Source organism: Symphalangus syndactylus, chromosome 12 (genome assembly GCF_028878055.3).
Source record: "Symphalangus syndactylus isolate Jambi chromosome 12, NHGRI_mSymSyn1-v2.1_pri, whole genome shotgun sequence".
Classification (NCBI taxonomy): domain Eukaryota; kingdom Metazoa; phylum Chordata; class Mammalia; order Primates; family Hylobatidae; genus Symphalangus; species Symphalangus syndactylus.
The window spans coordinates 101383518-101408100 of NC_072441.2; the positions used below are offsets into that span (position 1 = coordinate 101383518).

General features: G+C 40.9%; 1 protein-coding gene across 7 annotated transcripts in view; it reads right to left on the reverse strand.

The window, feature by feature from the left end:
- Positions 1-24583, reverse strand: part of TNFSF4 (TNF superfamily member 4) — a 307507-nt gene that overhangs the window by 171092 nt on the left and 111832 nt on the right. Inside the window, exon 1 of one of the 7 annotated variants that reach the window (XM_063627397.1) lies at positions 18150-18239. The exons of the other annotated variants lie outside the window; for them this stretch is intronic. The gene's annotated coding sequence lies outside the window, so the exon portion shown is untranslated. Of the gene's footprint in view, positions 1-18149; positions 18240-24583 lie in introns of those variants that run through there. 7 annotated transcript variants of the gene reach the window in all.

The window sequence follows — 24583 nt, forward strand, 5'->3', positions numbered from 1 at the left end:
CATCACGCTACCTGACTTCAAACTATACTACAAGGCTACAGTAACCAAAACAGCACGGTACTGGTACCACAACAGAGACATAGATCAATGGAACAGAACAGAGCCCTCAGAAATGATGCCGCATATCTACAACTATCTGATCTTTGACAAACCTGACAAAAACAAGAAATGCGGAAAGGATTCCCTATTTAATAAATGGTGCTGGGAAAACTGGCTAGCCATATGTAGAAAGCTGAAACTGGATCCCTTCCTTACACCTTATACAAAAATTAATTCCAGATGCATTAAAGACTTAAATGTTAGACCTAAAACCATTAAAATCCTACAAGAAAACCTAGGCAATACCCTTCAGGACATAGGCGTGGGCAAGGACTTCACGTCTAAAACATCAAAAGCAATGGCAACAAAAGCCAAAATTGACAAATGGGATCTCATTAAACTAAAGAGCTTCTGCACAGCAAAAGAAACTACCATCAGAGTGAACAGGCAACCTACAGAATGGGAGAAAATTTTTGCAACCTACTCATCTGACAAAGGGCTAATATCCAGAATCTACAATGAACTCAAACAAATTTACAAGAAAAAAACAAACAACCCCATCAAAACGTGGGCAAAGGACATGAACAGACACTTCTCAAAAGAAGACATTTATGCAGCCAAAAAACACATGAAGAAATGCTCATCATCACTGGCCATCAGAGAAACGCAAATCAAAACCACAGTGAGATACCATCTCACACCAGTTAGAATGGCCATCATTAAAAAATCAGGAAACAACAGGTGCTGGAGAGGATGTGGAGAAATAGGAACACTTTTACATTGTTGGTGGGACTGTAAACTAGTTCAACCATTGTGGAAGTCAGTGTGGCGATTCCTCAGGGATCTAGAACTAGAAATACCATTTGACCCAGCCATCCCATTACTGGGTATATACCCAAAGGACTATAAATCATGCTGCTATAAAGACACATGCACACGTATGTTTATTGTGGCACTATTCACAACAGCAAAGAGTTGGAACCAACCCAAATGTCCAACAACGATAGACTGGATTAAGAAAATGTGGCACATATACACCATGGAATACTATGCAGCCATAAAACATGATGAGTTCATGTCCTTTGTAGGGACATGGATGAAACTGGAAAACATCATTCTCAGTAAACTATCGCAAGGACAAAAAACCAAACACCGCATGTTCTCACTCATAGGTGGGAATTGAACAGTGAGAACTCATGGACACAGGAAGGGGAACATCACACTCCGGGGACTGTTGTGGGGTGGGGGAGGGGGGAGGGACAGCATTAGGAGATATACCTAATGCTAAATGACAAGTTAATGGGTGCAGCAAAACAACATGTCACATGAATACATATGTAACAAACCTGCACATTGTGCACATGTACCCTAAAACCTAAAGTATAATTAAAAAAAAAAAAAAGAAATAGCCCCCACTGGATTAGGATACCTAAATGCAATGGAGGTAATGGATCCTGGAGTGGCAGTCAACAGCCAAAGGCAAGGGGGATGTGATTACCATAATAAACAGCAGAGTCAAGGCAGCAGTCAGGCCCACCTAAAGCACCAGCTGTTCCTAGAAATGAAATAGATGGGAAACATACTAAATTCAAGTAAATTCTTACTTGATTTATATAAGCAGAAATGTTCTAGGTCAAGTGAACAAAAGTCTAATCTGAATGAGAAAAACACAGGGTGATGGCCCCTCTATCATTTCTAGATTTAAGCCAGTTAACAGATCACAATCCCTTCAATCAAGAAGAGGCAGGTCTTCTTGAGGAAGAACTCTGGTACACTGCTTAAAATATACACTGTTACTATTTCTACCAGCCTTCCCTAAAGTAACCTACGGCATTTAGCCAAGGTTACTATAGATTGGGGGAAAGTAAATAATCAGACCTTTCCAGAACTACTGAACACTGGCTCTGAACTGACAATAATTTTCCAGGAGAGCCAAAACGTGACTTTGATCCCTCAGCCACAGTGGGGGCTTATGAAGATCAGGTACTCAATAGTGTTTTAGCTCAGGTCCATCTCACAGTGGGCACAGTGGGTCCTGACCCCATCATGTGGTTATTTTCCCAGTTCTAGACTGCATAATTAAGACAGACATACTCAGTAGCTTACCAAATCCCCACATTGGTTGCCTAACCTGTGGAGTGAGGCTATTACGGTGGGAAAGGCCAAGGGGAAGCCACTGCAACTACCTAGGAAAACAGTAAACCAGAAGCAATACTGGATTCCTGAAGGATTCCAGAGATTACTACCACCATTAAAGATTTGAAAGACACAGGATTGGTGATTTCCACCACACTCTCATTCAATTTGCCTATTTTGGCTGTGCAAAAGACAGGTGGATCTCAGAGAATTACAGTGTATTATCTTAAGTTTATGCAGATGGTGACTCCAATTGGAGTTGCTGTACTAGATGTGGTTTCATTGCTTCAGAAAATCGTCACATTCTCTGGTACCTGGTATACAGCTATTGATGAGGCAAATGCCTTTTTCTCTATATCTGTTATCTAGGAACATCAGAAGGAGTTTCAAGCAGTTTGAGCCCACAAGGCCAGAAATCCATCTTCACTGTCTACCTCAGGTGTATAACAACTCTCTCTGGCCCAGTGTCACAATTTAGTTTGCAGGGATCTTGATTGCTTTTCCCTTCCACAAGATATCACATTGGTCCATTACATTGATGACATTATGCCAATTGGAACTAGTGAGCAAGAAGTAGCAATACTCTAGACTCTTGGTAAGACATTGCACATCAGAGGGTGGGAAATAAATCCAGTAAAGATTCAGGGGCTTTTACTTGTGAAATTTTTAGGGATACAGTGGTATGAGGCATGTGGGAGACATCACTTTGAAAAGTAAAGGTCAGTCATGGCATCTAGCTGCTCCTACAACCAAAAAAAAAAGGCACAATGCTTATTAGGCCTCTAGAGTCTGGAGGCAACATGTTTCTCATTGAGGTGTGTTTCTTCCACCTATTTACCAAGTGACTTAAAAAGCTGCTAGTTTTGACTGGGGCTCCAAAAAAGAAAAGGCTCTGCAGTAAATCCAGGCTAATGTAAAAGCTAATCTGCCATTGAGCCAGGTGATTAAGCAGATTCAACCATACTTAAAATGACACTGACAGATAGGAATCCTGTTTGGAGATTTGGCAGGCTCTTACAGGTGTATTGCAGTGCAGGCCCCTAGGATTTCAGAGCAAAACCCTGCAATACTCCACAGATAACTTCTCTTATTGAGAAACAACTCTTGGCCTGCTACTGGCCTTAATAGAGATTGGTTGCTTAATTATGGGCCACCAAGTTACCATGAAACCTAATATCCCCATCATGAATTGGCTGTTATCTGACCCACCAAGCCATAAAGTTGGGTGTGCAAAGCAGCACTCTATCATCAAAGGGAAGTGGTAAATACGAGGTCAGGCCCAAGCAGGTCCTGAAGGCACAAGTATGCCCACTGCCCCCACTTCTGCTATACTACCCTCTCTCTTCTAGTCTGTACCTATGGCTTCATTGGGAGTTCCCAATGACCAGTTGACAGAGGAAAAGAAAACTCAGCCTTGGTTTACAGACAGGTCTATATAATGTTCAGGCACCACCCAAAAGTGGACAGCTGCAGCACTATAGCCTTTTTCCAGAACACTGCTGAAGGATAGTGGTGAAGGGAAATACCCCCAGTGGACAGAACTTTGAGCAATGCTCCTGATTGTTCATTTTGCTTGAATGAAGAAATGGCCAGACTTGTGATTACATATGGATTCATGGGTTGCGGCCAATGGTTCGGCTGATGGTCAGCAACTTGGAAGAAACATGATTAGAAAATTGGTGACAAGGAAATTTAGAGAGGAAGTAGACCTCTCTGAATGGGCCAAATGCATGAAGATATTTGTGTCCCATGTGAATGCTCACCAAAGGGTGATCTCAGAGAGGAGGATTTAATAGTCAATTGGATAGGATCACTTGTTCTGTGGGTGACAGTCAGTCTCCCTCTCCAGCCACTCCTGTCATTGTCCAGTGGGATCATGAAAAAAGAGGCCATAGTGGCAGGGATGGAAGTTATGCATGGACTCAACAACATGAACTTCTGCTCACCAAGGCCTAGCTGAAGACAACCACTGCCGACTTCACAATCTGCCAACATCAGAGACCAACCCGGAGTCCCCAGCATGGTACCATTCCCCCAGAGGAATCAGACAGCTACCTGGTGGTAGGCTGATTACACTAAATGACTTCCATCATGGAAGGGACAGCTCTTTGTCTTTACTGAAATAGACATTTACTCTGGAAATGGATCTGCCTTCCCTGAACACAATGCTTCTGCCAAAACTACCATCTGTGGACTTACAGAATGCCTTATCCACTGTCATGGTATTTCACACAGCATTGTTTCTGATGAAAGAACTCACTTCACAGAAAACGAATTGTGTCAGTGGGCCCATGCTCATGAAATTCACTGATCTTACCATGTACCCCACCATCCTGAAACAGCTGGTTTGACAGAATGGTAGAATGACTTTTTGAAGACTCAGTTATAGCACCAGCTAGGTACCAATGCCTTGCAGGGCTACGGCAAGGTTCTCCAGAACACTGTATATGCTCCAAATCAGTGTCCGATGTACAGTGCTGTTTCTCCCATAGCTAGGGTCCAGGATTCATGGGTCCAGAAATCAAGAATGCAAATGGGAGTGGCACCACTCACTATTACCGGCAGTGACCCACTGGCAAAATTTTTGCTTCCTGTTCCCACAACTTTATGCTCTGCCAGCCCAGAGGTCTTAGTTGCAGGGGGTGGAATGCTACAACGATTCCATTGAATTGGAATACTGCTGCCCAGACACTTGAGGATCCTCCTGCCTCTGAACCAGCAGGCAAAAAAGGAAGTTACTGTGCTGGCTGGGGTGATTAAATCTGGCTACCAAAAGGAAATCGGACTACTACTCCACGACGGAGGTAAAATCTGGAATACAAGAGATTCCTTCAAGCATTCTTAGTATTACTATGCCCTGTGATTAAGGTCAGTGGAAAACTACAACAACATAATCCACGCAGGACTACCAATGACCCAGACCCCTCAGGAATGATGGTTTGGATCAACTCATTAGATAAAGAACCACAATCAGGCAGGGTGCAGTGGCTCACACCTGTAATCCCAACACTTCAGGAGGATCACTTGAGCCTAAGAGTTTGAGACCAGCGTGGGCAACATAGTGAGACCTCATCTCTACAAAAAAACTTTTTTAAATTATCTGGGCATGGTGATGCATGCTTGTAGTTCCACCTAATCAGGAGGCTAAGTTGGGAGGTTCACTTGAGCCTAGGAGCTAGAGGCTGCAGTGAGCTGTGATTATGCCACTGCACTCCAGCCTGGGTAACAGAAGGAGACCCTGTCTCAAAAAAAATAAAAATAAAAAAAAACAGCTAAAGGCAAAGGGAATTCTGAATGGGTAGTGAAAGAGGTAATTACAAATACCAGCTCTTACAATGTGATGTTACAGAATTCAGTACTGTAATTGACATATTTCATCCTTATTTTGTTATGAATATGATTGTATGCATAGTAAAATTTATATATATATAAAATATTTTCTTCCCTCTCTTATTCTCTTCTCATGCAACATAAGGTATAGTAACTTTGTATCATAGTATTTAAGTATTGTTAATTTTACAACATAGTAGTTAATCTATGGGAATCAAGGAAAAGAATAAACATCACACAGGAATCTTACCTGCTTTTCCTGGGAAATGGTTAGTGTGCTTTTTGTTGTACATAGGATAGTTGTATCGTGTTAGGGAAAAATATGATTTTGTTTATGTCTTTATTCAGACATTAAATAAGTTTTAAGGAGATGTAGATAGGTGCCAAGTTAATCAGGGGTAGACTTGTGATAGCTTAATGTGTCATCTTGACTAGGCAAAGGTGCGCCTGGATATTTGCTCAAATATTATTCTGGGTGTGTCTGTACAGGTGTTTCTGGATGAGACAAAATATTTGCATTAGTAGACATAGTAAAGGTTGTCCTCCCTTTACTATGATGTGAGTGGGCTCCAATCTAACAGTTGAAGACCTGAATAGACAAAAAGTTTAAATCTCCTGCAAGTAAAAGGGAATTCCTTCTGTCTGACTGTCTTTGAAATGAGACATGTTTTTTCCTGTCTTTGGATTTGAACTGAAACATCACTTTTTCCCAGGTCTCGAGCCTAGTATCCTCAGGAATGGGACTACACCATCAGCTTTCCCAGGATCTCCAGCATGCCAACTGTAGGCATTGGGACTTGTCAGCCTCCATAATTGTGTGAGCCAATTCCTTATGTATCTAATCTCTTTAAACACACACACACACACACACACACACACACACACACTATTAGTTCTGTTTCTCTGGAGAACCCTGACTACTACAGTAGGGAAAGAGAAATTGTATAGCAGGAGTGAAATGCAGGAAGCAGCACTAAGGATGGCCGAGATCTCTGGGGGAAGGGCACAGACAAACAAAGAGACAGCAGTAACCTCTGCAGACTTAAATGTCCCTGTCTGACAGCTTTGAAGAGAGTAGTGGTTCTCCCAGCATGCACCTGGAGATCTGAGAACGGGCAGACTGCCTCCTCAAGTGGGTCCCTGACCCCTGACCCCTGAGCAGCCTAACTGGGAGGCACCCTCAAGTAGGGGCAGACTGACACCTCACACGGCCAGGTACTCCTCTGAGACAAAACTTCCAGAGGAACAATCAGGCAGCAGCATTCATGGCTCACGAAAATCCGCTGTTCTGCAGCCTCCGCTGCTGAGACCCAGGCAAACAGAGTCTGCAGTGGACCTCTAGCAAACTCCAACAGACCTGCAGCTGAGGGTCCTGTCTGTTAGAAGGAAAACTAACAGAAAGGACATCCACACCAAAAACCTATCTGTACATCACCATCATCAAAGACCAAAAGTAGATAAAATCACAAAGATGGGGAAAAAATGGAGCAGAAAAACTGAAAATTCTAAAAATCAGAGAGCCTCTCCTCCTCCAAAGGAACACAGTTCCTCACCAGCAATGGAACAAAGCTGGACAGAGAATGACTTTGACGAGTTGAGAGAAGAAGGCTTCAGATGATCAAACTACCCCGAGCTACAGGAGGAAATTCAAACCAAAGGCAAAGAAGTTAAAAACTTTGAAAAAAATTTAGATGAATGTATAACTAGAATAACCAATACAGAGAAGTGCTTAAAGGAGCTGATGGAGCTGAAAGCCAAGGCTCCAGAACTACGTGAAGAATGCAGAAGCTTCAGGAGCCAATGCGATCAACTGGAAGAAAGGGTATCAGTGATGGAAGATGAAATGAATGAAATGAAGCGAGAAGGGAACTTTAGAGAAAAAAGAATGAAAAGAAATGAACAAAGCCTCCAAGAAATATGAGACTATGTGAAAAGACCAAATCTACGTCTGATTGGTGTACCTGAAAGTGACAGGGAGAATGGAACCAAGTTGGAAAACACTCTGCAGGACATTATCCATCAGAACTTCCCCAATCTAGCAAGGCAGGCCAACATTCAAATTCAGGAAATACAGAGAATGCCACAAAGATACTCCTCGAGAAGAACAACTCCAAGACACATAATTGTCAGATTCACCAAAGTTGAAATGAAGGAAAAAACGTTAAGGGCAGCCAGAGAGAAAGGTTGGGTTACCCACAAAGGGAAGCCCATCAGACTAACAGCGGATCTCTCAGCAGAAACTCTACAAGCCAGAAGAGAGGGGGGCCAATATTCAACATTCTTAAAGAAAAGAATTTTCAACACAGAATTTCACATCCAACCAAACTAAGCTTCATAAATGAAGGAGAAATAAAATACTTTACAGACAAGCAAATGCTGAGAGATTTTGTCACCACCAGGCCTGCCCGAAAAGAGCTCCTCAAGGAAGCACTACACATGGGAAGGAACAACCGGTACCAGACTCTGCAAAAACATGCCAAATTCTAAAGACCATCAAGGCTAGGAAGAAACTGCATCAACTAACGAGCAAAATAACAAGCTAACATCATAATCACAGGATCAAATTCTCACATAACAATATTAACTTTAAATGTAAATGGACTAAATGCTGCAATTAAAAGAACACAGACTGGCAAATTGGATAAAGAGTCAAGACCCATCAGTGTGCTGTATTCAGGAAACCCATCTCACGTGCAGAGACACACATAGGCTCAAAATAAAAGGATGGAGGAAGATATACCAAGCAAATGGAAAACAAAAAAAGACAGCAGTTGCAATCCTAGTCTCTGATAAAACAGACTTTAAACGAACAAAGATCAAAAGAGACAAAGAAGGCCATTACATAATGGTAAAGGGATCAATTCAACAAGAAGAGCTAACTATCCTAAATATATATGCACCCAATACAGGAGCACCCAGAATCACAAAGCAAGTCCTGAGTGACCTACAAAGAGACTTAGACTCCCACACAATAATAATGGGAGACTTTAACACCTTACTGTCAACATTAGACAGATCAACGAGACAGAAAGTTAACAAAGATATCCAGGAATTGAACTCAGCTCTGCACCAAGCAGACCTAATACACATCTACAGAACTCTCCACCCCAAATCAACAGAATATACATTCTTTTCAGCACCACACCACACGTATTCCAAAATTGACCACATAGTTGGAAGTAAAGCTCTCCTCAGCAAATGTAAAAGGACAGAAATTACAACAAACTGTCTCTCAGACCACAGTGCAATCAAACTAGAACTCAGGATGAAGAAACTCACTCAAAACCACTCAACTACATGGAAACTGAACAACCTGCTCCTGAATGACTACTGGGTACATAATGAAATGAAGGCAGAAATAAAGATGTTCTTTGAAACCAACGAGAACAAAGACACAACATACCAGAATCTCTGGGACACATTCAAAGCAGTGTGTAGAAGGAAATTTATAGCACTAAATGCCCACAAAGAAAGCAGGAAAGATCCAAAATAGACACCCTAACATCACAATTAAAAGAACTAGAAAAGCAAGAGCAAACACATTCAAAAGCTAGCAGAAGGCAAGAAATAACTAAGATCAGAGCAGAACTGAAGGAAATAGAGACACAAAAAACCCTTCAAAAAATTAATAAATCCAGGAGCTGGTTTTTTGTAAAGATCAACAAAATTGATAGACCACTAACAAGACTAATAAAGAAGAAAAGAGAGAAGAATCAAATAGATGCAATAAAAAATCATAAAGGGGATATCACCACCGATCCCATAGAAATACAAACTACCATCAGAGAATACTACAAACACCTCTACGCAAATAAACTGGAAAATCTAGAAGAAATGGATAAATTCCTTGACAAATACACCCTCCCAAGACTAAACCAGGAAGAAGCTGAGTCTCTGAATACACCAATAATAGGCTCTGAAATTGTGGCAATAATCAATAGCTTACCAACCAAAAAGAGTCCAGGACCTGATGGATTCACAGCCGAATTCTACCAGAGGTACAAGGAGGAACTGGTACCATTCCTTCTGAAACTATTCTAACCAATAGAAAAAGAGGGAATCCTCCCTAACTCATTTTATGAGGCCAGCATCATCCTGATACCAAAGCCAGGCAGAGACACAACCAAAAAAGAGAATTTTAGACCAATATCCTTGATGAACATTGATGCAAAAATCCTCAATAAAATACTGGCAAACCGAATCCAGCAGCACATCAAAAAGCTTATCCACCATGATCAAGTGGGCTTCATCCCTGGGATGCAAGGCTGGTTCAACATACGCAAATCAATAAATGTAATCCAGCATATAAACAGAACCAAAGACAAAAATCACATGATTATCTCAAAAGATGCAGAAAAGGCCTTTGACAAAATTCAACAACCTTCATGCTAAAAACTCTCAATAAATTAGGTATTGATGGGACATATCTCAAAATAATAAGAGCTATCTATGACAAACCCACAGCCAATATCATACTGAATGGGCAAAAGCTGGAAACACTCCCTTTGAAAACTGGCACAAGACAGGGATGCCCTCTCTCACCACTCCTATTCAACACAGTGCTGGAAGTTCTGGCCAGGGAAATTAGGCAGGAGAAGGAAATAAAGGGTATTCAATTAGGAAAACAAGAAGTCAAATTGTCCCTGTTTGCAGATGACATGATTTTATATCTAGAAAACCCCATTGTCTCAGCCCAAAATCTCCTTAAGCTGATAAGCAACTTCAGCAAACTCTCAGGATACAAAATCAATGTACAAAAATCACAAGCATTCCTATACACCAATAACAGACAAAAAGAGAGCCAAATCCTGAGTGAACTCCCATTCACAATTGCTTCAAAGAGAATAAAATACCTAGGAATCCAACTTACAAGGGATGTGAAGGACCTCTTCAAGGAGAACTATAAACCACTGCTCAATGAAATAAAAGAAGACACAAACAAATGGAAGAACATTCCATGCTCATGGGTTGGAAGAATCAATATCATGAAAATGGCCATCCTGCCCAAGGTAATTTATAGAATCAATGCCATCACCATCAAGCTACCAATGACTTTCTTCACAGAATTGGAAAAAACTAGTTTAAAGCTCATATGGAACTAAAAAAGAGCCCGCATCGCCAAGTCAATCCTAAGCCAAAAGAACAAAGCTGGAGGCATCATGCTACCTGACTTCAAGCTATACTACAAGGCTACAGTAACAAAAACAGCATGATACTGGTATCAAAACAGAGACATAGATCAATGGTACAGAACAGAGCCCTCAGAAATAATGCCACATATCTACAACTATCTGATCTTTGACAAACCTGACAAAAACAAGCAATGGGGAAAGGATTCCCTATTTAATAAATGGTGCTGGGAAAACTGGCTAGCCATATGTAGAAAGCTGAAACTGGATCCCTTCCTTACACCTTATGCAAAAATTAATTCAAGATGGATTAAAGACTTACATGTTAGACCTAAAACCATAAAAACCCTAGAAGAAAACCTAGACATTACCATTCAGAACATAGGCATGGGCAAGGACTTCATGTCTAAAACATCAAAAGCAATGGCAACAAAAGCCAAAATTGACAAATGGGATCTCATTAAACTAAAGAGCTTCTGCACAGCAAAAGAAACTACCATCAGAGTGAACAAGCAACCTACAGAATGGGAGAAAATTTTTGCAACCTACTCACCTGACAAAGGGCTAATATCCAGAATCTACAATGAACTCAAATTTACAAGAAAAAAACAAACAACCCCATCAAAAAGTGGGTGAAGGATATGAACAGACACTTCTCAAAAGAAGACATTTATGCAGCCAAAAAACACATGAAAAAATGCTCATCATCACTGGCCATCAGAGAAATGCAAATTAAAACCACAATGAGATACCATCTCACACCGGTTAGAATGGCAGTCATTAAAAAGTCAGGAAACAACAGGTGCTAGAGAGGATGTGGAGAAATAGGAACACTTTTACACTGTTGGTGGGACTGTAAACTAGTTCAACCATTGTGGAAGTCAATGTGGCAATTCCTCAGGGATCTAGAACTAGAAATACCATTTGACCCAGCCATCCCATTACTGGGTATATACCCAAAGGACTATAAATCATGCTGCTATAAAGACACATGCACACGTATGTTTATTGTGGCACTATTCACAATAGCAAAGACTTGGAACCAACCCAAATGTCCAACAACGATAGACTGGATTAAGAAAATGTGGCACATATACACCATGGAATACTATGCAGCCATAAAAAATGATGAGTTCATGTCCTTTGTAGGGGCATGGGTGAAACTGGAAATCATCATGCTCAGTAAACTATCACAAGGACAAAAAACCAAACACTGCATGTTCTCACTCATAGGTGAGAATAGAACAATGAGAACACATGGACACAGGAAGGGGAACATCACACTCCGGGGACTATTGTGGGGTGGGGGAGCGGGGAGGAATAGCATTAGGAGATATACCTAATGCTAAATGACGAGTTAATGGGTGCAGCCCACCAACATGGCACATGTATACATATGTAACAAACCTGCACATTGTGCACCTGTACCCTAAAACTTAAAGTATAATAATAATAAAATTTTAAAAAAAAAGGATGCGCCATTTGAGATGATGAGCCTGACCCTCTAAAAAAAGGTTAAGCAATTTAATGGGTGAGGAAGTTTGTTTTTAGAAGCCTATATCCCCAACCAGTTCCCTGGGCAGATAGATTTTTAAGGAGAAAAGGAGAGATTGGCAGACCTCAAGAAATCTAGATATTCTTCAGGTAACAAACAAGGAAGCAGACATGGGTGAATGCTTTGGTTTCCCTGGAGGTCTCTCTCCCCAGCCATGGCCTGAGAGTGATAAAGAGGTTTTAGAATAGGAATGAGGGGGAAGAGATAAAATAGATGGGTAGGCTTTCCCTCTCCCTTTCCTTCTTTGTCCATTCTCCAGGTTTACTAGCAATAAGATGCCCTGTCTGTGAGTGCTGCAGTCTTGGTGATATGGTTTGGCTGTGTCTTCACCCTAATCTCATCTTGACTTTTAGTTCCCATAATCCCCATAAGTCATGGGAGGAACTTGATGGGAGGTAATTAAATCATGAGGGCAGCTACCTCCATGCTGTTCTCGTGATAGTGAGTGAGTTCTCACGAGATCTGATGTTTTTATAAGGGGCTTTTCCCTGACTTAACTCTTCACTTCTCCTTGCTGCTGCCATGTGAAGAAGGACATGTCTGCTTCCCCTTCTGCCATGATTGTAAGTTTCCTGTGGCCTCCCCAGCCATGCTGTACTGTGATTCAATTAAGCCTCTTTCTTTGTAAATTACCCAGTCTCAGGTATTTCTTCATAGCAGCATGAGAACAGAATAATACACTTGGCAAACAGAAGAAATACCTTTCCTTCTTATCTGCTTGGGAAAAACAGAGCCCTCAGCAGTGTAGAAGATCAAACCATGAGCCAATGAGCTATGAAAGAAGACAGAGGAAGCTCAGAATAATTTGTGTAACTCCAAAATTTGAAAAGAGACATCAGGTCTTTGTATTCATTAGTCAACAGACACTTAACAACTGTATATAGCACAGGCCCCCTTGCCAGAATATGACTAAGGCCTGGTCACCCAGTGGCTTGGCTGCCACAACCTCCTCCCCAAGTGGGATGAGCTAATAAGAATTCTGGATGTGGAATCAGGAGACATAATTAAATCTCAGCTTGGCCACTTATTAGCTTGTGCCCCTAAGAAAGTTCCTGAGCACTTCTAGGCCTCAATGTTGTCACTTGCAGACAGGAGACATTACAATACTTTCACAGAACTGCTATGAGATATAAGTAACATATGTTAGTGATATGCAATAAGCTTTAGACAAATACCAGATGAAGTCAGTGCCCCATAAATGTTGTTTTCCTTCCTTTTCTGTTGGTATGGGCTCTGATTTTTCCATTCTGGTGAAAGATTGCTCTGTGCTGCATTGCAGAAGCAACCTTACCATTTCCTACCCTAAAATCCCTGTCCCAGACCCCAAGTCCAGCATCCTGAAGATAGCTTTTCATCCCTTCTGGAAGTCTCAATGGCTCCAAGTACCCTCTAGATTCCTGCTCCTCCCCTTATTTGATTCCTTCTGTTTCTATTCTGCTTCTCTAGGGTATGGTCATAGCACAGTGTTGGACTTTCTGCTAACTTCAGGGTGATCTGATAAAGGTAAGAGCAAGGGCATTTGGTTGCCAACAGCCTCTCCTACTGCCAGAGGGGAGGGGACTTGTATGATCTTATGAGCTTGGATGTCCCTCCAAGAGGCTTTGACCAGTAATGGGCACAGATCCCACAAGGAATCCTTGGTAAATCATAGCCTCAGGGTTAATCGTTAATCTCTCTGGGACTAGGAAATAACCATGAAATCTGCTTCTGGAAGGCCCAGTGTTCCTCTAGGGCTACCCCTTCCCCATATACCTGCTGAATGTCTGATTATTTTATATATGTTGATGATTAGCCTGCCCAGTGGATGTTCCCAGGTTAAGCAGCTCACATAATTTGAGGATAACAAGGATTCCCCATAAGCAAATCACAGCGTGTTATTACATCTTGCTTGCTATTTTCCCAACAGTGGAAATAAATTTTCATTCTTCCTTTTTAACAAAACCACAACACTAATGATGCATTATGCAAAAAAAAAAATGCAACCATCTTATGGACATGTTATCCATTTCTCAAACACTTCATTCTGTTCAACAACTCTGTTTTCTCTTATCAATTGCCTGTCCTAATCCCGTCAGTAAAGTTTCCAAATTTCATCCTGCCTCCTCCCTCTTAACAGATGACCTAACCTCCTACACACTAAGGCAGCTGAAGCCATTAACCAAAAATTCCAACTTTCCTCTCCTCCACTCCTAATATCTATAATGTGATGATAAACGGGAGTTCCATAGCTCTGCAGAAGAGCCTTGTGTCTTGGCCAAAGAGAAAAGCCCTTCTGAGAAATCTAGAAGTGATCGTTTGGTAGTGGTGAAGGCACAAAGCAACATTATCTGGAAGGGAAAAGGAAAGTTAGTCATTACCACCATCAACAAAACATGCTTCTTTCCCCTTAGTAGAGTCAGCACTCAGCAAGAGTCTAAGGAAGAAGGTGCCACAATACTCTGTGGTGGTGCAATAAGGGATCTCAGAAGGAATCAGGCCGAATTAGTTTTACATTTCCTTAAAATTTCTCACATCCTTGCCTTTGCATTCCTATATCCCAATCTTTCATTCATTCATATGATCAATAACTACTGAAATTTCTATGTGCCAGCACTCATGTAGGTAGTGAAGACAGCAGGTAATCAAAAATAGGGGAGTAAATGAAGTAAATAAATATATAGTATGATAGAAGATGATATTTGCTAGGCAAAAGCAGGGGATGGGGAGTTCTGTCAGGGAAAGGAGTCATTGCAACTACAAATAGGATAGTCAGACAAGCCATTTCTCAAAAGGTGACATGTAAGTCCTGAAGGAAATGAAAGAGTTTGCCATGCAGATATCTGCGAAACCATTATAAACAGAGGGGAAAACAAGTGCAAAGACTGAGGCAGGAGACAGCCCAATGCGCACTCAAGGAACATGGAGAAAAATAGAAATCGGAAAGGTGATGCAGCAAGGGAGAGACAGTAGGAGTATTATTTTTCCCTTCTCTATCCCCTTTGCCTTCCTAAGAAGAATCAACTGATTCTTCAAGATCTGGCTCAGATTATACTTCCTCCAAGAAGGCTTCTCTGAATATCCCTCCCCAAATTTGATAAGAGTAACCCTTTTTCATACTCTCATGGAACTCTAAACAATCTTTTCTTAAGGAACTTACACACTGTATTCTGATAACATGTTTTACAGGTACTTAATAAGCACTCACAAAATGTTTGTTGAAGGAATAAAAGGATGGATGGATGGATGGATGGATGGATGGATGGATGGATGGACGGACAGATGAATAAATGGATAGATAAGGTGGAATGAAATGGAAAGTGAATGAAAGTAGTGAAGACACTAGCTGAAGCTAACTGGAAAAGAAGTACTGACAATGGAAATAAAAAGGAACAGACAGGTGTTAGAGACATTATTGAAGTAAAATGACAATATCTGGCAACTTTATGAATATTAAAGTGGACAAGGAGAAAAAGAACTTTAAGCGATCCTATAGGTTCTAGGAATTAAAAGGCGATGGCTATATCTGATTTATTCATCCATTTTAACAGCCCTTTATTGAGTTTTTCCTAAATTTCACTCCCTGTGCTAAGTGCTGGTAAGGCAAAGCTAAATAAGTCATGATCTCTCCCATCAAAGGAATATAGAATACCAGCATGAGACCATACAAAGCAAGGCCACAATCCTACTGTGCTGAAGTAACATTGTAGTGCACTATTGTACAGCAGTAAATAGCACCTGCAGAATTTTTGGCTCTTGAAGTTGGCAGTATGGCATGGGGGAAAGTGTAAGAGCTTTAAAGTCAAGAATCTTAGATTCCAACTCTGCACCTGAATATAGGAGACCTTGCGAAAACCTATTAAACTCTCTAAGTTTGGCTCTCCTCATTTGCAAACAATGAGACAATAAAACATACTTTGTATGGTTGGTAATAAAATGTAAAGGGATGATATATGGGTAAACAACTAGCATGGTACCTTAGAATACTAAGAGCTTTAGCAATATCATTTGGCTTCCTTCTCCGTTGGTCCAAAGTTCAGCAAATGGCAAGGTTGCACCATAAATCCCAGGGATTCAAAACTTGCATCAGTCTCACTTTCAGACATACATTCTGTATCATGCTTACATTTAGTGTCTTCCATATTTTAGTCTGTACTGACATTTTAATAAACCTAAGAAAACACCTCCAACTTCAATATCTGGAGACCAAGTTCATTACGAGAGGACAAGAGGGAATAAAGCAGATATCAAATTACTTTTTATATTCAGCATAAAAATAATTTTAGAAGTTTTATACAAACTTCCAATGTTCAATTAGACAGGACTCTACAATCACTGAAGTATTTCCATTGGCAAATGGCATCTACAGAAGATCTCTCCTCAAAGAGTTCGTGCAACTTCTCTCAGTGAAACAGTTCTTCCCTGTTATATCTGCAAGTCTATGTTTCAATACTGAATATTTACATAGTGGTATTACTGAAATTTCAATCATATCTGCCACAGGAGAATTTGGGGGATCAGAAGTAAACATACTATTTGAATGTAGATTGAAAAGCTAGGCAGAGGTAATCTCCAATTAATGCAGAGGCCCTTTGTAATAAAAGAACAGAGGAAAACATGCCCATAGCATAACAAAACCAAGATTTTTGTCTTTTTGCTGTTTCACAAGGAATAGGGTCAAAGAATAAGAGAAATAATACACATACCTCCCACAGGGCAGACCAAGAAGTTTTCTGGAAAACATTAATTAGTCCAGTGGAAAAGTGTGTTTGCCATCAAGTGTTTTAACAGAAAAACTGGCTTTGGCATAAGCAATGCCAAAGAAAAACCAGGAAGTTAATTTTATTCTGTAACCATTGCAATAGAGAAACAGAGACCTCAGTATAGATAGACCTTGGCTCAATTCTGAAGACAACAATGAGTGGAGATTTACAGCCAAAAATCAGGCTGGGGGTCAGTAGATAGAAAATTATTAAGAGAAAATCCTCAAAGATAAATAGGATTCTGGCTAAACTGATTTGATAAGACTTGCTGAAGGCAGGCCAGGATGATCAGACATTGAGGCTGGGGAATGAGGAATCTGATCAGATAGCAAGGGTAAAGAATTTTCACTAAACACAGCAGGATTCTTGAAAGATGGACTGAATGGACCAAGGACAGAGCCCAAGAGTGAGGCCTAATCAAAAAGAGGACTTGGAGAAGCATAGCTGAAGTTTGGTTAAGGAGAGAGTCTTGGTCATCAACAGACAGAGAACCAACTGAAGTGAAAGCGACTACCATTCCTGGGGCACCCCTGACAAAGGGAGTCAGTGGGCCACCAGATGGAGGAAGACTCAGTGCGATCCCACTGGTGCCTGAGGCAGCAGAGTGGTAAGTCCTACAAATGGTCTGAGCCTGTCATTTCATTACCCCTAAGGAAAGGCAAGAGTGACCCTGAGGGCAGGGCCAGGGACTTTGGGTAGGGAGGATTTAAGGAGAGGGCTGATGAGAGGGAATGGGTGGGACTGGAAGAAGTTTATCCATGTGGCTCACCTTCCTGAGGACCTAAAATGAAGCCTGATCCACCCCTCCCCACCCACTGTGAGGGAGTTAGCTCAAAGTCACCACTGATGTTTCGCTCATCCCCACCCTCAACTCTGCACTGCTTTAGGACACTTAAGCAAGCTCTTCAGTAAAAGAGTTGCTTTTACTGAACATCAACAGAAATACATATGCTATCCAGAAAAGAGACACAAGTCTTCAGATCAGAGCAAGTTGTAGGGAAAATACCTGCATACCCCACTGTGGAATGTTAGACCACAGTACCAACCAGTGAGGACCACATAGCTGAAAAAAAAATTTAAATCCCTCTGATTTCTGTACCCACTCCCACAAAGAAGAGGCCTAAAATAAAACCACTGAAGGACCAAAAGGAGAGTCCATCCACGTATTAATTGTTGCGTGTTCCCTTCCTGGAAGCTAAAGTTACATAGCACTTTACATACCGTGTGAAAGAGTTCCTGGATGGTGTGGAAGGGGAAGAAACTGATGAAAGTTAGAGTCCCCCTAAGACTCAGCAGTACAGATGCTCCAAAAACAGCTACCAAGGGAGAGATAAAGAAAATATAAGGAGGGTGTTAGTTTTCAAAAGAAAGGATGCAGTGGAGCATCTTTTAAATTAATAACCCACCTTCCTGGTATGGCAATAACTACTCTTGGGGAAATGTAATATAATCTCCTGCCCACCCAGAAAAACCTCTCCACAAAAGTAGAAGAAAAAGAGAGCCATTATATTATTGAATAATCATTAAACCAGAATGTGTTGTGCATCACAGGTAAACTAAAGAAATTGCAAAAACAGAAAGAAATCTCATCCATTTATACAGCCAAGCAGATGAAACCCATTCCGCACATGTACTCAAGATAAACAATAACTAGTATTCAAGTAAGAGGACTTGACAGCAACATTTGTTATACGTAGTTCCTCCTAAATCCACCTGATAATTGGTGTAGCCACGATATTTGCTAATTGACTTTATCCAGAGGAAAAATAAGTTTTTTGCATACTTGTGACTGGAAGTAGGTTAGTAACTTGGAGTCAGGGCCACTACTGAAGTTAGGTTCCTACCCTTTCCCAGAGTCTGGGAGACAGGGGCACTATCTCCTTGAATGATTCCATTTCAATGAGATAGCTCCCAAGTCCTTGAGGAAAAGATCCCTGGGTTGTAAAACTGGCAGACATCTTATTTAGCTTTTAAAAATGCTTATGGATATCTCAAAGAATCAGAAAGAGAACTCACAAATATAATTTTTATTTAAAGTAAATGTTCTAAGGAAATTGGTGAGTGAGTCTCTTTCCCTTCTGGCACCAGGGAAAACTTTTTCTTTTTGTATTTACCCTTACACTACCTCTGCCTTATTTACCACTGTATTTTCAGTTCCATACACTGGGAATGAGACAGTCTTTCCCATGCAACAATGCACTCAATCATGCAGTAAGTATTAACTCATTCAACATTGTTCTACATACTAGGAAAGGAAAGTAAATGAAATAGACAAAGCCCTGCATTCACAAAGCTTCTATTCTATTGGAAGAAGGCAGGCAGAAAGAAATCATTTTATTTTAGGCAGAGTTATGTGTACAGGGTTATCAGGGACAGCATCTCTGGAATTTGAAAGAACGAGGAAGAAGTCATGTGAAGGGCACTATGGCAAGGGGGTGTGCAACTACTGGCAATGTAGGTCTAGCCCACAAGGCTTCTCAACTTCAGCAACATTGACATTTGGGGCCAGATAATTCTTTTTTGTAAAGAGTTGTCCTGTGCATTATAGAATTTAGAGCAGCACACCTAGCCTCTACTCACCAGATGCCAGTAGCTCCCTTCTTTCAAGTGTGACAACCAAAAATGCCTCCAGATATTGCCAAATGTTCCTGGCAGGGGAAGGGGACAAAATCACTCCTAGTTGAGGATCACTGGCCTAAGGTGTAACCTTGGGAGTGAGTCTAAGGCAGTGATTTTCCAATTCATGGAATGCAGCTAAAGCAGAACTTAGAAGAAAACAGAGCTTGAAATATGTAGAAAAGGAGAAAGAAGATCAATAATCTAAGTATCTAATATGGTTTGGCTGTGTCCCCACCCAAATCTCATCTTGAATTATAGCTCCCATAATTCCCTCGTGTTGTGGGAGGGACCAAGTGGGAGGCAATTGAATCATGGGGGCAGTTTCCCCCATACTGTTCTTGCAGTAGTGAATACAAGTCTCATGAGATTGTTTTATAAGGGAAACCCCTTTCACTTGATTCTCTCTCTCTCCTCTTGTCTGCCACCATGTGAGACATGCCTTTTACCTTCCACCATGATTGTGAGGCCTCCTCAGCCATAGGGAACTGTGAGTCCATTAAACTTCTTTCTTTTATAAATTGCCCAATCTCAGGTATGTCTTTATCCGTAGTGTGAAAACAAACTAATACAGTACCCATCTCAAAAAGCTTGAAAAACAAAAGCACATTAAACCCAAATCAAATATAAGAAATAAAATAATGATAAGAACAAAAATCAACAAAGTGCAAAATAAACATTCAGTAGAAAGAAAACCAACAAAGCCAAAAGCTAGTCCTCTGAAAAAGCTAATAAAGTGTATAAACCCCTAGCAAGAATGATCAAGAAAAAAAGAAAAGGCACAAATTATTAGTATCATGCATGAAAAAGACCACCACAAATCTTACAAACATTAACATCATAAGAAGATACTATGAACAACCAATGAATATAAAAAATTTGGATCAAATAGGCAATGTAACCATAGGACCAGGCAAAACTAGGACATATACAGTGAGTGATAAATAAACCTGTGTTGTATTAAGCCTCTGAGATTTTAGGATCGTTTGTTATTGTACCACAACCTAGCCTATCTTAACTGACAAAGTAGTCTCCCCAACACAGGTCTGAACAAAGGTGAGCAGTGAAAAATCTCCACATCTTCACTTTAAGTTTCCCTTGCTTCCTTGCTTGTTTTTATTATTATTATTATTTTTAGACAGAGTCTCCCTCTCTCTCCCAGGCTGGAGTGCAGTGGTGCGATCATGGCTCACTGCAAGCTCCCCCTCCCAGGTTCACGCCATTCTCCTGCCTCAGTCTCCCAAGTAGCTGGGACTACAGGCGCCCACTGCCACGCCCGGCTAATTTTTTGTATTTTTAGTACAGACGGGGTTTCACCGCATTAGCCAGGATGGTCTCTATCTCCTGACCTCATGATCCGCCCACCTCAGCCTCCCAAAGTGCTGGGATTACAGGCGTGAGCCACCACGCCTGGCCCCCTTGCTTGTTTTTGTTTAGTGTTTTACAACAGAACTCTGCCCCATACTGCATCAGAAATCCATTGAAGTCCTAAATGTATTCAACGGACTTTTTGAACTGTATTATAAATATAGTATAAATATACTATATATTATCATCTTTTCTGAAGTAATGTACTTCTGCTCTACAATAACCTGTAAGGTAGACAGGCTGCAGTATTAGCTCTAACTGGCAAAGTGGTCTTCACTGATTTCCCCAGTCTCACTTTTCCCATGACAGTGTGACAATGCATTGGTTAAACTCAAAAGACTCTATATAAATCTCAGGAATAAGAATACATGAGTACTTAAATTCTTTTAAGCTGTAGGATGCTCAGTAAGATACGAGAAAGTCTGGGGGAAATATTTATATTCCAGGATCCTCAGGAGCGTAAGAAACTCAGAGAATGACCAATGGCCAAAAACTCTTTATAAATTTTTAATTTAAAACAAAATTATATACATGTATAAAAGGATCTAAGTTTAAACCAGTTATACCTATTGCTGTATTTGCTAAGAAAAAGCAAATCACTTACCAACCTTTTCAAGAGCTCTCAACTCCTTCCTAGGATATTCATTCAACATTGAATAAAAAGTTCCTGTGTAAACTAGGTTGAATGTAATCTTCAAAACAGAAGCAAGTAGAACATTGTATAGCATAAAATATATTTATTGTAGAAAATAAATGGTATATATTTACCTAAGTTATAAATGAACTGTGTGGATCAGACCCGCCACACTATAAATCATGTAGCTCCTCTCTTAATTAAAAATACCTCCATCCCTGCATCGAGTTCCTCTATTTGAAGGCTACATAAAACAAAAGTGCTTTATTGAAGCTTGGTTTTGCTGACATTCCTAAAATATACTGTTTTCTCAAAGAATGTCTTAGGATCCCCAAGACAACAACTGGCATTATTAAAATGGGTTTTTTAAGTAACATATGATGTACCCGGGGCAGGCCAGCACAATTCAACTCACATGCCCTGTTATTGTAATCCTGGCTAAGACAGACTGGTAGAATCAGTACTTCCTCCATATAAAACATATCAATAAGTCCCCTGGCTCTACCTGAGGCCCATATCAGAACAAGGCAAGTGGGTGTCCAATATTCTCTATGTTTAAACTATTCCCCAGTTTCATTCTGGTTATAAGAAGCTACTGTATTAGATGACTGAATTAATCAGAAAAAAAGCCAAGCTACGCAGGAACACCACCAAAATAGTAAGAGCTTAACAGAACAAAGGCTAACTCAAAGTTTGCTGTGGGCCCAGGAGACTTTGGAGCAACTCTTCCATGTAGCAGCTCTCTGCAATCCAGATTCTTGGTGCCTCTACCAACCTCTAGATGCAACATCTAAAACATGCAGCCTCACAGGCTGACACAACAGGCCAAAAGAATGCTGGAGGGTCTCACACTAGCAATTCAATGAGTCAACCTCAAAATAACACGTTACTTCTACTAATGACCCATTGGCCAGATGTAGTCACCTGGCCCCAGCTACCTGCAAAGGGATAGGGAAGTGAAACAGTCTCCTATTCCTGTAACAGGAGAGAAGATGAGGGTATGGATAAGCTCCAAAAGCCCTTGCCAAAATGACTCTCTGTCTATCTAAAGACTAGAAAGAAAATCCAGTTCTGTTACCCAGCAGCCCATAGGAAAAGTACACACTCTGAGCATTTTCTGTGGCTAAAAAATACTAATAATAAGTCCAAAATCTTAGCATGAGCTTAATGTGATCATCAAAGCCTTATATTATCTGGACCTGCCTACCTCTCCAGCCTCACCTACCTCTCTCCTCATATCCTGAGCCTGCCAGTTACACTGAATTTTCTTTCTCCATGAACATATCATGTTCACTTTGGGCCTTCACCCATTCTATTCCCTCTGTCTGGAACATTCTTAGCTGGTCTCTTCTCTTAGCCAATTGCTACCCATCATTCAGATCTCAACCTAAGCATCCCTATCCAATCATGCCAATCTAGGCTATGTTTCTCTTTGTGTTATGGTCCCATAGCACCCTGAATTACTCTGTCACAACATTTCTCACATGTCTATTTACTTAACATTTACCCTCAAGGTAAATCTTCCTGGGAATGTGGGAAGGTGCACTGAAATGTCTTTTGTGGTTGTTGCTTTGGTCAGAAGTCACAAAAGGATTGAACTTCATTTTGGCTGCTCCCACTTTGGTCTAGATTTTTTTAAAGCTTCGAAAATTTTTAATTTGGCAAGAAGTTCTTTGAAACTAATGAGAACAAAGATACAATGTACCAGAATCTCTGGGACATAGCTAAGGCCATGTTAATAGGGAAGTTTATAGCACTAAATGCCCATATCAATGTTCAATCCATGCCTAACCAAAAGGATAATGAAGTTCAGATTGTATGAGGACACTGTAAAGGTCAGCAAATTGGTACAGTAGTACAGGTTTACAGGAAGAAATATGTCATCTACATTGAATGGGTGCCGCAGGAAAAGGCTAATGGCACAACTGTCCATGTAGATATTCACCCCAGTAAGGTGGTTATCACTAGGCTAAAACTGGACAAAGACCACAAAAAGATCCTTGAACAGAAAGCCAAATCTCACCAAGTAGGAAAGGAGAAGGGCAAATACAAGGAAGAAAAGGAGATGCAGTAATAAAGTAATCTTATATACAAGTTTTGATTAAAATTTGAAATGAAGAAAAAATATATATACTCATGGTGGCCACTGGGTTTTAGGCACACTGGTGACCGTCATTGCCACAGCTGCTCACATTCTCTGGTAAACCAGAGAGACCTCAGACACTGGGTTCCTCACTCACATCCACGGGAACGCAGCCCTGCCAGTGCTCAGGCAGAGTTCTCAGGAGCGGGGACACCTTACTGTTAACTTGTGTGTCGTCTTCTAACATGATCTCATTGACTGCTGCTGCGACCATGTTAGTCAAAAGTCACAGAGAAGACTGGGGATGGTGCAAGTGTTTGCATGTGTATCGGGGGAATCAGCCCCCAATATTTCAATGTAGGTTATTTTCTATTTTCCCTAAGTGTCGGCCAGTCTTAGAAATAAAGGGATAGAGTACAAAAGAGAGAAATTTTAAAGCTGGGTGTCCGGGGGAGACATCACATGTCAGCAGGTTCCATGATGCCCCCTGAGCCATAAAACCAGCAAGTTTTTATTAGTGATTTTCAAAGGGGAGGGAGTGTACGAATAGGGTGTGGGTCACAGAGATCACATGCTTCAAGGGCAATAAAAGATCACAAGGCAGAAGGTCAGGGTGAGATCACAAGGTCAGGATGAAACTAGAATTACTAATGAAGTTCCATGTCCCACTGTGCATGTATTGTCATTGATAAACATCTTAACAGGGTTCAAGAGCAGAAAACCAGTCTGACTAGAATTTGCCAGGCTGGAATTTCCTAATTCTAGCAAGCCTGGGGGTGCTGAAGGAGGCCAGGGCGTATTTCATCCCTTATCTGCAACTGCATAAGGCAGACACCCCTACAGCGGCTGTTTTAGAGGCCTCCTCCTGGGAATGCATTCTTTTCCCAGGGCTGTTAATTATTAATATTCCTTGCTGGGGAAAGAATTCAGTGATATTGGCCGGGCACAGTGGCT